The sequence below is a fragment of the Neomonachus schauinslandi genome, chromosome 8 (genome assembly GCF_002201575.2).
Source record: "Neomonachus schauinslandi chromosome 8, ASM220157v2, whole genome shotgun sequence".
Lineage (NCBI taxonomy): Eukaryota > Metazoa > Chordata > Mammalia > Carnivora > Phocidae > Neomonachus > Neomonachus schauinslandi.
Genome location: NC_058410.1, coordinates 76,973,078 through 76,984,367, shown reverse-complemented (window position 1 = coordinate 76,984,367; position 11,290 = coordinate 76,973,078). Strand labels below are relative to the sequence as shown.

At 37.2% G+C, this 11,290-nt stretch overlaps 1 pseudogene; it reads left to right on the top strand.

Moving 5' to 3' along the window:
- Nucleotides 1–4,195: 4,195 nt before the first annotated feature.
- On the top strand, nucleotides 4,196–4,630 carry LOC110583570 (annotated as a pseudogene).
- The last annotated feature ends 6,660 nt before the right edge of the window (nucleotides 4,631–11,290 follow it).

Sequence of the window (11,290 nt, the reverse complement as noted above, 5' to 3'; positions counted from 1 at the left end):
TCTATATTCAATTTCTTAAACTAACCAGGCACTCAGCATATAGCTTTAATTAAGTTATTTGCTTAGAGGCCAATCAATAATTAATTTCCCCATTCAAGAACTATGACTTGGATGTTTCTCTTAAAGCATGTCAGTTAAAAATAGAAAAGCCAAACTATAAAAAATATATGTTTATTGACAAGTTAGAAGATGTTGCCAGGCTTTTTAACAAGCTCTTTGAAAATATTGCTTTATTTGAAAAGAAACCTTAATTACCCTTGATCATGGCCCTTAAGTCTTAGCATTATATTCCTACTCGGTAATACGTACTCATCTCATGGTGATAATTCCCTCATAGCTTGTGGTGATTAGGGAGAATCATAATAGACAATTGGTAAGTTTGTTATGAGTTGACTAAGGTGGAAATAACAGCTTTGAATTATTCTTATTAATTTAACCCATGTATTTTACAAAGCTAGTGATAAGCTGGTTGCCATGAAGTATTTACTACTACAATATGATAAGTTTTAGCACACCTTACTAACAAATCTGAAACTGAGTTTTGAGAGAAAGGAAAATGGGACTCATAATCTCTTTTATTTCCCAAACTATGAGTTTATCTAAAATATAGAGCTAACAATCATTCTTCCACTTGCTCACTCTGTTCTAGCACCACTGGCCTCCTCGCTGATCTTACACAAGCCTGAAGTTTGCATTTGCTGTGCCATCTGCCTGGCATACTCTTCCCTTGGATATTTACTTCACTTCTTCACTTTGCTCAATGTCATTTTCTCAGAGTTGTTTAATTTGATCCCTCCTACTTAAAATTACATAGTACAGTGCCCCTTATTTCCTTTAACCTGCTCTGTTTCTTTCTATCATGTTAAGCTAGTCATCTTCCAATATACTATATTATCTTAACCTATTTGTTTATTGGAGACTCCATCAAATGTAGACTCCAGGAAGCCAGGGAGTTCTGTTTGCTCTACTCGTGCTGTATTTCTAGTACCTAAAATATTGTCAGATACCTAGTGAAAACTGGATAACTATTTGTTGAATGCGTCAGTAAATGTAGAAGTAAATAGATTCAACATCCTAGCTTAAGCACCTAGAAATGGTTCTGATTATTTGCCCGATTGCCTCAAACCTGGACTCATCAATGGACTGTGCCAAATGAAGTTAAAATGCCAGAAATGGTATCTCTTAGAATGAGAAATCCAAAGAATTTAGGGAGGTTTCATATCTCCTAGCTTTGTTCCTCAAGAGGATAAAGGAAACACATTCTTCATTAGACATTAAGAAATTCACTAGTGAGGGGGAGTGCAACGTCCTTGAAAAAGACTGCAGTGACTGTCATTTCTAGGGTGGGATGATACCACCACATACATTGGCATCCCATATTGACTGAGGCCAAATAGCAGCACTCACTTGAAAGCAAGGTGGTGTGGTTCCCAAGGTAATTAGCAGGGTGAGAGTGATGATAATAAAGTTTAACATACAGAAAACTTTGGAAGTGCTTAATTGATCCTGGGGATTCCAGAACTGAAACTGTTGCTATCGCACTAAGGTCCTACTTAAAAACTCTCTAGGTTTGGCAATGGCATGGGTGGCCCACCACGTTGGAAATTTATGGTCCCTCCCACACTTGCCTAACCTGAATCAGATCATAGACTCAGAGCTCCTTAAATGAAAGGAAAGATTTGTCTTGGTGAGGAAGGACCCTGTAATAGTCTCAAGTATATCTTCTTCGTAGTCTTTCTCTAGTATTTTTATAGAAAATGTGTTACTGATGACTAACTTTATTGTTTGATCCATAGGTTAGCCGCATATCAAAACTGGCTTGTGACAGAACTAGATAGAGAAGGACTGACTATTTCTCAGAAACAGCTATGGTGACTGAATGATTGTGGGTATTCACTTTTGAGGAGAGGATGCCCATGTTTTAATTTGGAATATAGATATTTTCTTTATGCCAGGTATGAGAATGCTGTTGTTGTTATTGCTATTGTTTACAATAGTATGTATAGGAAGAAGGTTGTGCTTGGGTGGAGAAGTCAAAGATTGCATTATTGATGCTAGTTTCTCTTGCTCTCTCAACAACCACTCCTATCACTTTCTAGCTTGTGTTCTATATCACTCATTTTTAAGTCTTCATGCAACTCCTGTCCCTTGTTTATGAAATTTTCCCACTCTCTGAAGTCTACAACATGTAGATTTAGTTTTTAATTGTAGTCTGCCTAATTCTTAAGTAATTTTACATATGTGTCTTTACCCTCTTTGAGGTCATTTTATTTTTAGACGAGGATGTCATATATTCCCTTTTGTGTCATGCTCAATAACCTCTGGTCTGTTAATCTAATAGAACTGCCATTTTATGGTATCTCTTTCCACCTAATATTTCACACTCATTTATAATTGAACAAGCAAAAACTCAACAAACTCAGTCATAACAAACCAAATTAGACAATTCTTGATGCCCCTATTTTGAAAGTCTGGTAAAATGAAAATACATCAGCATTTCTGGAAAGAGATCAAAGCCCCCATTCTTTTTTTTATGAAACCAACCAGCAGAGGGAGCAAAAGAGATATTTAAGTGTTCCTGTTTCTGCTTGGGGACTTTCTACTATGGTTGCTGTCTAGAGCTAGGCTATATTTTTAATATATATTCCCCCTAATCCCTAGGCAGAAATTCTGCTGTAAAATCACCACATGCCTGTGAAGTCAGTTCTAAAAGATTCTACTTGCACAATTTCTTTCTTCAATCTTGAGTCCCATGAAAACCTCAAAAGCTACTGGGTGAAAAACCAGGACTAAAATTTTAGGCCTTCAAAACTCTATCTAGGTAGCTCAGGAATTAGGGCAAAGAGATTTTGAATGAATAAAAAAATAGCTTTCTAGTTATTAGGATAAATGGTATTAATGAATCTCTGCTGTGTTCTCTATTATTTAAAATATTTTGAGAGATTTTCACACATATTCTAATGGAGGTTATACTACATTCATAGTAAAGTTGTATTTTTTATATGACCAGGAAATAACAAAGAGAAAGTTCTTTTGAAAAGAATCATTTATATTCTTTTATATGTGTGTGTGTGTGTGTGTCTGTGAATCATGTATATATACTATATATATTTCTATATTCCCATATAAAATATCTTTTAAAACATTATAGATCAAAAGAGTTTCTCATTATCCTGGATATTTTGGTTTAGATAATTCTGTTAAGTATAATCGTGAAGATGGCCAAAGACCTGTGTGTGGTTTACAGTGTCCACTGCAAAAGCTTTAAGAATGTCATTACTCGCATTCTTTGGATGAGTTCAATTACTTGCATTCTTTGGATGAGTTCTTTGGTTGTATAAGATCTTATACCCAAACTGTCCCTTGAATTTAATGAAGATATATATATATATATATATATTTTTAATTTTTTTTAAGATTTATTTTATTTTAGAGAGCATGCATGAGCTGAGGGGAAGGGGAAGGGGAAGGGAAGAGGGAGAAGTAGAGAAGCAGGCTCCCTGCTGAGCAGGGAGTCTGAAGTGTGAAGTATAGCTGGATCCCACAACCCTGAGATCATGACCTGAGCTGAAATCAAGAGTCTGACACTGAACCAACTGAGCCACCCAGGTGCCCCTTTAATGAGGTTATATTAAAGTACAGTCACAAAGATGAAGAAGCAAAAAGAAAAATCTGTGATAATGCAAAGCTAATATGAATTTAATATGAATCACTTTATTCATCTGCTGAAGAATATCAAAAGGAAAAAGAAGCATTATAGGGCATTTCATTTTTTTTTAAAGATTTTATTTATTTATTTGAGACAGAGAGAATGAGAGAGACAGAGAGCACATGAGAGGGGGGAGGGTCAGAGGGAGAAGCAGGCTCCCCGCCGAGCAGGGAGCCCGATGCAGGACTCGATCCAGGGACTCCAGGATCATGACCTGAGCCGAAGGCAGTCGCTTAACCAACTGAGCCACCCAGGCGCCCTAGGGCATTTCATTTTTAAGAGAATATAATTATAAATAATATCATTCATGTAGTTTCTTTTGTGTTGGGGATGTATAAACTCTTACACCAACAAAATGTAACACAAACATTGGGAATTTCCAGATATCATGGCATGGTGGACATCTTTATCATTCTTGTAATTCTTGACTTTAGGTAGAGTTATATCCACCTGAGTTATTTGAGCTGATCTCTAAAAACAAGTCATATGGAGCTCTTTTACCAGGGATGCACCAACCTTGGCTATGTTTGTACCAAAACTGTGAGGAAGGTGGCGTAGGTCATCACTGAGAAGTACTACACTCACCTGAGCAAAGACTTCCATACCAACAACCCTGTGTGTGGGGAGATTGCCATTATTCCCAGCAAGAAGCTCTGCAGCAAGATAGCAGGCTATGTCACAGATCTGATGGGGTGGGATCAGAGAGGTCTGGTGGGAGGTATCTGCATCAAACTGCAAGAGGACAGAGAGAGAAGAGATAATTATGTTCCTGATGCCTCAGCCCTGGATCAGGAGATCACTGAAGTGGATCCTGACACTAAGGAGCTGTTGAAACACTTAGACTTTGGCAGTCTGTTCAACCTGCAGGTCACTCAGACTACAATTGGGATGAATTTCAAAACACCACATGGAGTTGTTTGAATCATTCTGCTGTGCTGTAATATCTTCCATAAACCTTGGGGAAAAAAAATTCATGCAGAGATTCTCCTGACTGAGGTTAATGAGATTATTTTTATGAGGAGTAGATTGGATATGTGTATGTGTGTATGCATGTGTGTGTCTGTATAACTGATCAACAACAGAAATAACCTTAATATTTGCCTCCTCAAGGGAGGAACAAACAATCTAACTATCTTGTGGAAGTCTTTTTTTCCCTTGTTGTCTATTTCTATCCTGTAGGGAATTAGTTTTTATTACAATGTGGTCATTCCTTGTGCTGGAGGCCTAAACTGGCAGGGTAACTGGACCTCTATGGGGGACACCTTGTCTGTCTTCTGGCTGGGTAGTTGGGTTGTGCAACTCATGGAAAGAACAGCATTACAGCTTGAGAAGAACACACCACTGAGTGTTTTGTAAGAACATCTAAGAGAGAAACAAATTAACCAGTGTTGGCATTCATTTCATTAAAGACACTAATAAAGCAAAGTTTGAAAACTTAAAGGAAAACAGCGTCTTTTACTTTAAAAGAATTTAATCCCCCAGATTTCACTGTCTAATGCTTCATGGTAATATAGCTTAATGAAGCTCATTGCTTTAGATTTTTTAGTAAAGGGGCTATGGATGACATTTGAACTTGTTGAATTGACTCAAAGATTGGGAAAAGGTGCCAGAAAGGAGGCGGTCTGGTATGGTTCAGTGAGTTGGCTTGGACTAGCAATCCAGAGATGTCAGTTTTCAACCCAATTTTATCATTCAGTAATTGCTTGTCCTTGGCTAATTCAACAAATTTGTTTCCTTATCTGCCAAATGTCTTACCTCTTCTTATAGGATAACATGATCACATGGAGGAACTGTGAAATACCTAGCATTCCATAAAAATATGAGCTACCTTTATAAAAATTATTTGTTATAAAAATACTCAAGTGGATGATCATTATCGCTATGATCAAGATGCATTTTTATTGCGCTCTAGAATATATAGCTTGGAAATGACAAAACTTAACTAGGACTAAGCCAAAGTGCTCTGATCTTTGGGAGTAAGGTGAAAAAAATGCAATATTCATTAGGACATTTGTGGTGATGAGGGAGATGACCTTAGTAGGTTATCAAATTCACAGCCTCTCACAATGGACCAAACTTAAGCCAATTCAATTAAATGAGATTTTCCATTGTTTACAAAGATGGCCACAGCCAGCCAGGACTCTTCCAATACAAGCAGTTTCAATATTATGTAATTCTTTCTTATGTAATTCTTAATTCTCAGGCCTCACCAGCATGGGGATAAAAATAGAATGTTATGATTGTTGCAAGTTGGTATTTCTCTGACCCAGCTCCTATTTTACTGTGTGAGAACTCTAGACCACCCTTACATGTCTGCTAAATAGTTATAGCATTCTGTATGTCATCTATAATCAGCAGATTTACTCTTAACTACCAAGTGGCATCCTATGTTCTGTTTTCTTCCTCTTTTACCCTGACTCTATACAGTCTGTCTACTGCCTTCTGGTCTGAAAAATAACAGCTTTGTTGCCAGAGCCACCCTATGGAGATGATTCTAGAAGTAACAGTGTTTGGTGCCCAGGCTGGCAATGCCTATTGCTGAGTGAGTTGATGAATCTGTCTTGGGATCAGCCATCAATATCTCCTACTGTTGCGGTAAGACTAGCCCTAATTCTGCAGCTGTCTTGTGTACTCCGTATCTGTCCCACGTATTCTTGTTTTTACATGTTCTTTAGTGGGTGCTTCCATGTTCTGGTACTTAGCCGTGGGTCTGTAAGTTCTGAGGCCAGGCGAATGAGTGACTGACATTGTGCTGTCCTCATAGTTACATTTTCCCTTTGATTCTGGCACATCATCCTTGGACAAAACATGTGTGCCTCATTCCTTTTTTCTGTACATTTTACCCAAGAGGGGTTTTGATCTCCTATGTAATACTCCCTAGGAGGCACACCTCAGAGCCTGATGTGTAACTGATACACTTACTATCCCAGAATGCCTAAATAAAATCTCTTCATCAGCCTTTTCCTTTGGTTTAATACTGAGAGAGGACTTTCATTTTTTATAGCAGTACTTTATACTCTTATGGATCATACTCTCATACTCATACTCTCAATCATCCTTTCTGCAAAAAAAAGAAAAATCAATCTCCACTTCTTTTTAAAGTAAGGGTGTAGTTTTATCGACTCTTATTCATCTTTGTGGTTGTAGGCTTGAAGTCTTCAACTTATTCACAAAGTAGGACACCTTATTCTAAAATGTAACTTCTCTCTTCCACAAGGTTTCTTTGTTTCTCAAACCTAAGTGACAAGATGAAGCATTATTTATGGGGTCCTAACATAACCCCCGTTCTCAGTATGCCTAGTGTTATTGGACACGAAGTGTACATTCCTTTTAAATGATGCATAAGAATGAAGTGTTATAGCAGGCTCCTGGTTTACCCTGGCTTGTAATTTCCCGAGAGATGCCAGAATTGGCCAAGGAACTTCTTTTTAAAAAGATGGAAAAAATTCCATGGAAGACAAACATAGATCACTTTAAAAATCATTTTTCTCCTATTTCTATTCGGCTCCTCAGTCCATAAATATCAAAGTCTACTTTCTAAAGGTGCACATAGCATATTTGTATTGGAATATAATAGCAGGATTTTGAGAATCTTCTAGACATTTGACAAATGTCAGTTCAAAACAGATGATTTTATTCCTAGTTTAGTAAAATCTCAAGTAGACATCAACTTTGGATGTGTCTCTTAAAGATAGTATGTTAATTCATTAGTGAATATCAGAAAGCAGGTTGACATGTTTTGTCAATATAATTTTTCCCTTATTTATCTTAGTGTATCTCATAGGGTCTGTTTTTCACATGATCTTATGAGATGTTCTGAGAAAGGAGGGTTCCATGATCAGTGAGTTTGGGAAAAGCTTCATACCGTATTCAGAGGTCCTGTAGGAAAAAAAAAAAAAAATCTACTTAACTCATTTAACCCATTTAGTCCCAAACTCATTTGACCATAATAACCACTTTTCTTTCTCTCTTTTTTTAAAAAAGGGACACATTTAACATCTTATGGAATACACTTTGGTAATTATTGCTCTGTTTTAACCTTTCCAACTAACTTTTTTGACTGCATGGGTCATTTATTTCAATTTTCCTTTCAATAAATATTTCAGGTATTTTCCTGGTTTGACTAAGTCAGCTAGGAGTTTTGATATCGTATGTATACCTAGCCTCATTCGACTCACATTTTCACATGTAGTTTTCCACACATTCTTCTTTGGAAAAATAAGTGTTTGAATTAGGTTTTCATCACAGGATAAGACAATTGCAGAAAGGATCTAAACTTGTGTTTCTTAGGTGAGGCCTAGGCAGTTTCTTAAGACCAGAGTGGTGCTGAGCTTGCCTGTCTTTTGCCTGGGAAAATACAAATGTGCCGGACCTTGAATGAATGGACAGGCAGCTCAGAGAAGCAATGAATTCAACAGCTGCAAGAAGACTACAGTCATCATCCAGTGTTAGACCCTCATCTTGTGCCAGTAATCAGAGGCCCAGATTACCAAAGTGACTGGCTTCAGGTTAGATCCCAGCTGTATTTGAGCTGGATTTAGGCCTGGCTTTCTGACTCTCAGTCTCTAAATTTTTTGCTAACTTTGGAGCCTCTTAGACCTCTGCTTGGAATAGTTGGATCTGGTCTCAAATTCACCTCTGCTGTTTTCACCAAGAACAAAAGTCCATTCCATAACTGTTGTCCTTGGTTTTCCAAAGCACAGCTGTAGAGATGACAATGTATACCATGTGATAAAAAGTTCTTTTGAATATTAAACTCCACAAAAATACTTTCAGACAAAGAAATGTGTGTGTTGTGTGTGTGTAGGGTGGTGGTGGTGGTGGTGGTCATGGTGGTGGCAACAGCAATGGGGTAGGTAGGAAAGGGGAATGCACATTCTAATTGACTTAACTAGGTTAGAAATACTCTCATCCTGGCTTCCAGGAACAAAGTAAAATAAAATAAGTAAAACTGTCATCCTACTCAAATAATTGTTGAATATTTGTTCTTACTCAATTTCTGTTCTGAAGAGCTAATAAATAGGCTGTGAAATGGGTTGGTGGTGAAAGATGAGCTGGTAGCAATTATTTCCCCATATCCTTACTGACTTGGATAACATTCACTTTTCTTTGCTATGTACAACATAACTGAAAATGCAGATCCAATGACTAATGTCTTGGGTGTGTCAAAATGGCAGGCAGGCAGGGTTTGCAACTCATCTCTCTATTTAACATTTCCCTCTGTTTTTAGATTAATGTTATTTTTCTTATAACCCATTAAGCTAAGTCTTTTCACAGGGGAATGCAGATTCTCTTGCAGTTACCTGAGGAATCTCCACTCAAGTACTTGTTAGAAGTCCTTTGGGTTGAATAGAGGTTTTAACAGGGAAATAAGCACTGTAGAATTATGTCCAGCTGTGTACAAATATTTATGGGAATAGTCACAGTGACTGAAATAATTGATGCAAAGAAAAGCAATTACATGACATTGTTTGGATACAGCAGAATATTCCATGACTTCCCCCGCAGTTCCTCTCTATTATGGTTGTATTTATTGAATCTCAAGGAATCAGAATGATTTCTGAAATTAGAAAGTGGTTACCAAGAACTAGATATGCATAATTGCCATTATTTTTAAGAACAAGGACCATTCTTAAAATAAAAAGAGATAATGATATTCTGGCCCATTTACCAAAACATGACATGATATTTGACAATTAAAAAATGAAAAAAAAAAAAAACCCACCAAAAAAGTTGCAAGTTACATTTTAGAAATGTCTGTGTAAGAAACTGTAATTTATTAATCACTACAGCCTTGACATGAATGGGAAAAATAGTGGTAAAATATATGGGGGGGATAGTATTTATTTTATTTTATTTTATTTATTTATTTATTTATTTTTTAAGATTTTTATTTATTTATTGAGAGAGATAGTGATAGAGAGAGAGCATGAGAGGGGGAGAGTCAGAGGGAGAGGCAGACTCCCCGCTGAGCAGGGAGCCCGATGCGGGACTCGATCCCGGGACTCCAGGATCATGACCTGAGCTGAAGGCAGTCGCTTAACCAACTGAGCCACCCAGGCACCCCTAGTATTTATTTTATTTACAGCAGTAGTTTGAAGTTCATATAGATTTACATATCTCTAGTTCCCAGGGATTCAGAGTCCAGAGGCTGGGGAAACTGGATTTTAGCATAAAGACAATATTTCATGTAACCTTCATGTAATTTTGCTGACTTTATCACCTCTCCCTCTTCCAGAACTCTGTGGAATATCCTCTTGGTGAAAGCCACTTTAGACTTTCCTTTCTTAGTCACCCTTTCCCTGCATTTCACTACGTTACCAGTTCACAGCTTCCCGCCGCATGCCAGAAAACTATCGATTCTGTCTCCTCAATGTCTTACAAATCTGTTTTTGTGACCAGAATTATTGCAACACCTCCCTTGCTTGTTCTCCTTCCTCCATTTTGGATTTATTTAATCTGTCCTTAAAATAGCTACCAGAGTAACGTGTCTCTAATAATAAAATGCACTGAATGGTTACTATATGCCAGGCACTTAACATCCATCAGGCCATTTAATTCTCATAGTAATGTCATTACACCCTCTTTTGTTAGATAGGAAATTTTGGCAGAGAGAAACCTAGTTGCCTAAGGGTCACACAGCAGGAAGAGGCAGACCCAGCAGTTGAATCTTCAAGGATCTGAAACTTATGTTGCCTTTCTAACTATTACACTGTGCTGCTTCTTTAAGCCAATCAGATCGTGTTGTGAGTTGTGTTAATTCTGATGTTGCTGTCATTCATGAAATTGTCAATTTGGGAAGGCAATAATTTTCTTAGCATACTCTTGTTCTGCAGAATAGAACAGTAAGGAAAAACCATATGATGCAATTTTTTTATGGCTGTTTTATGGTATTGACTGTTAATTAAGCCCATCCCTAAATCAAAATTGTTTCAATGGTGCAGAGAGACAATGAATGGATTGATTTGTAGGTTAGAGGTGTGTGAGTGGTAGAGAGGTTTGGGTCTTTAATTAGCTGTGGTTGCTTAATTCAGTTGATTAAAGCACCATATGAATGAAGTCACATTTATGGATTCAGTTCCTGTGTGGGCCAGTTTATTTAGTCATCCTTGCACGGTTAACCTCAGCCCACCTCCTTGCTAATGTGTACCATTAGCTGAAGAGGACAGTGTGAGTGGAAAAGTGCAAATTCCTCCCCATACTCAGAAAAAATTACCCAACATGCATGTCCTATTGACACTGGCGGAGAAGCAGGGCACATTATTAAATCTTTGATTGTTTTCAGTTTTCCTGAAAAATTCATTATGTGACAAAATGCCATAAATCATATACAAATTTGAATCCCCTTTATAAAATTGCTTTAACTGTATTTTAACAAATTGAAAATTGAGCTCTAGCAAATTTAGGTGAATATAAAAAAGAGACTATATAGATATCCTCAGTTTTACAAAGAAAAACACATTTACTTACCTAGATAGGAATGAATAGTTGATAGCTACTTGAACATTTTCACTTGAGGCATTCATATCTCTCTTTCTTAAATTCTTTTCATTAGAGGTGAATGATAGCGATCTATGTTAC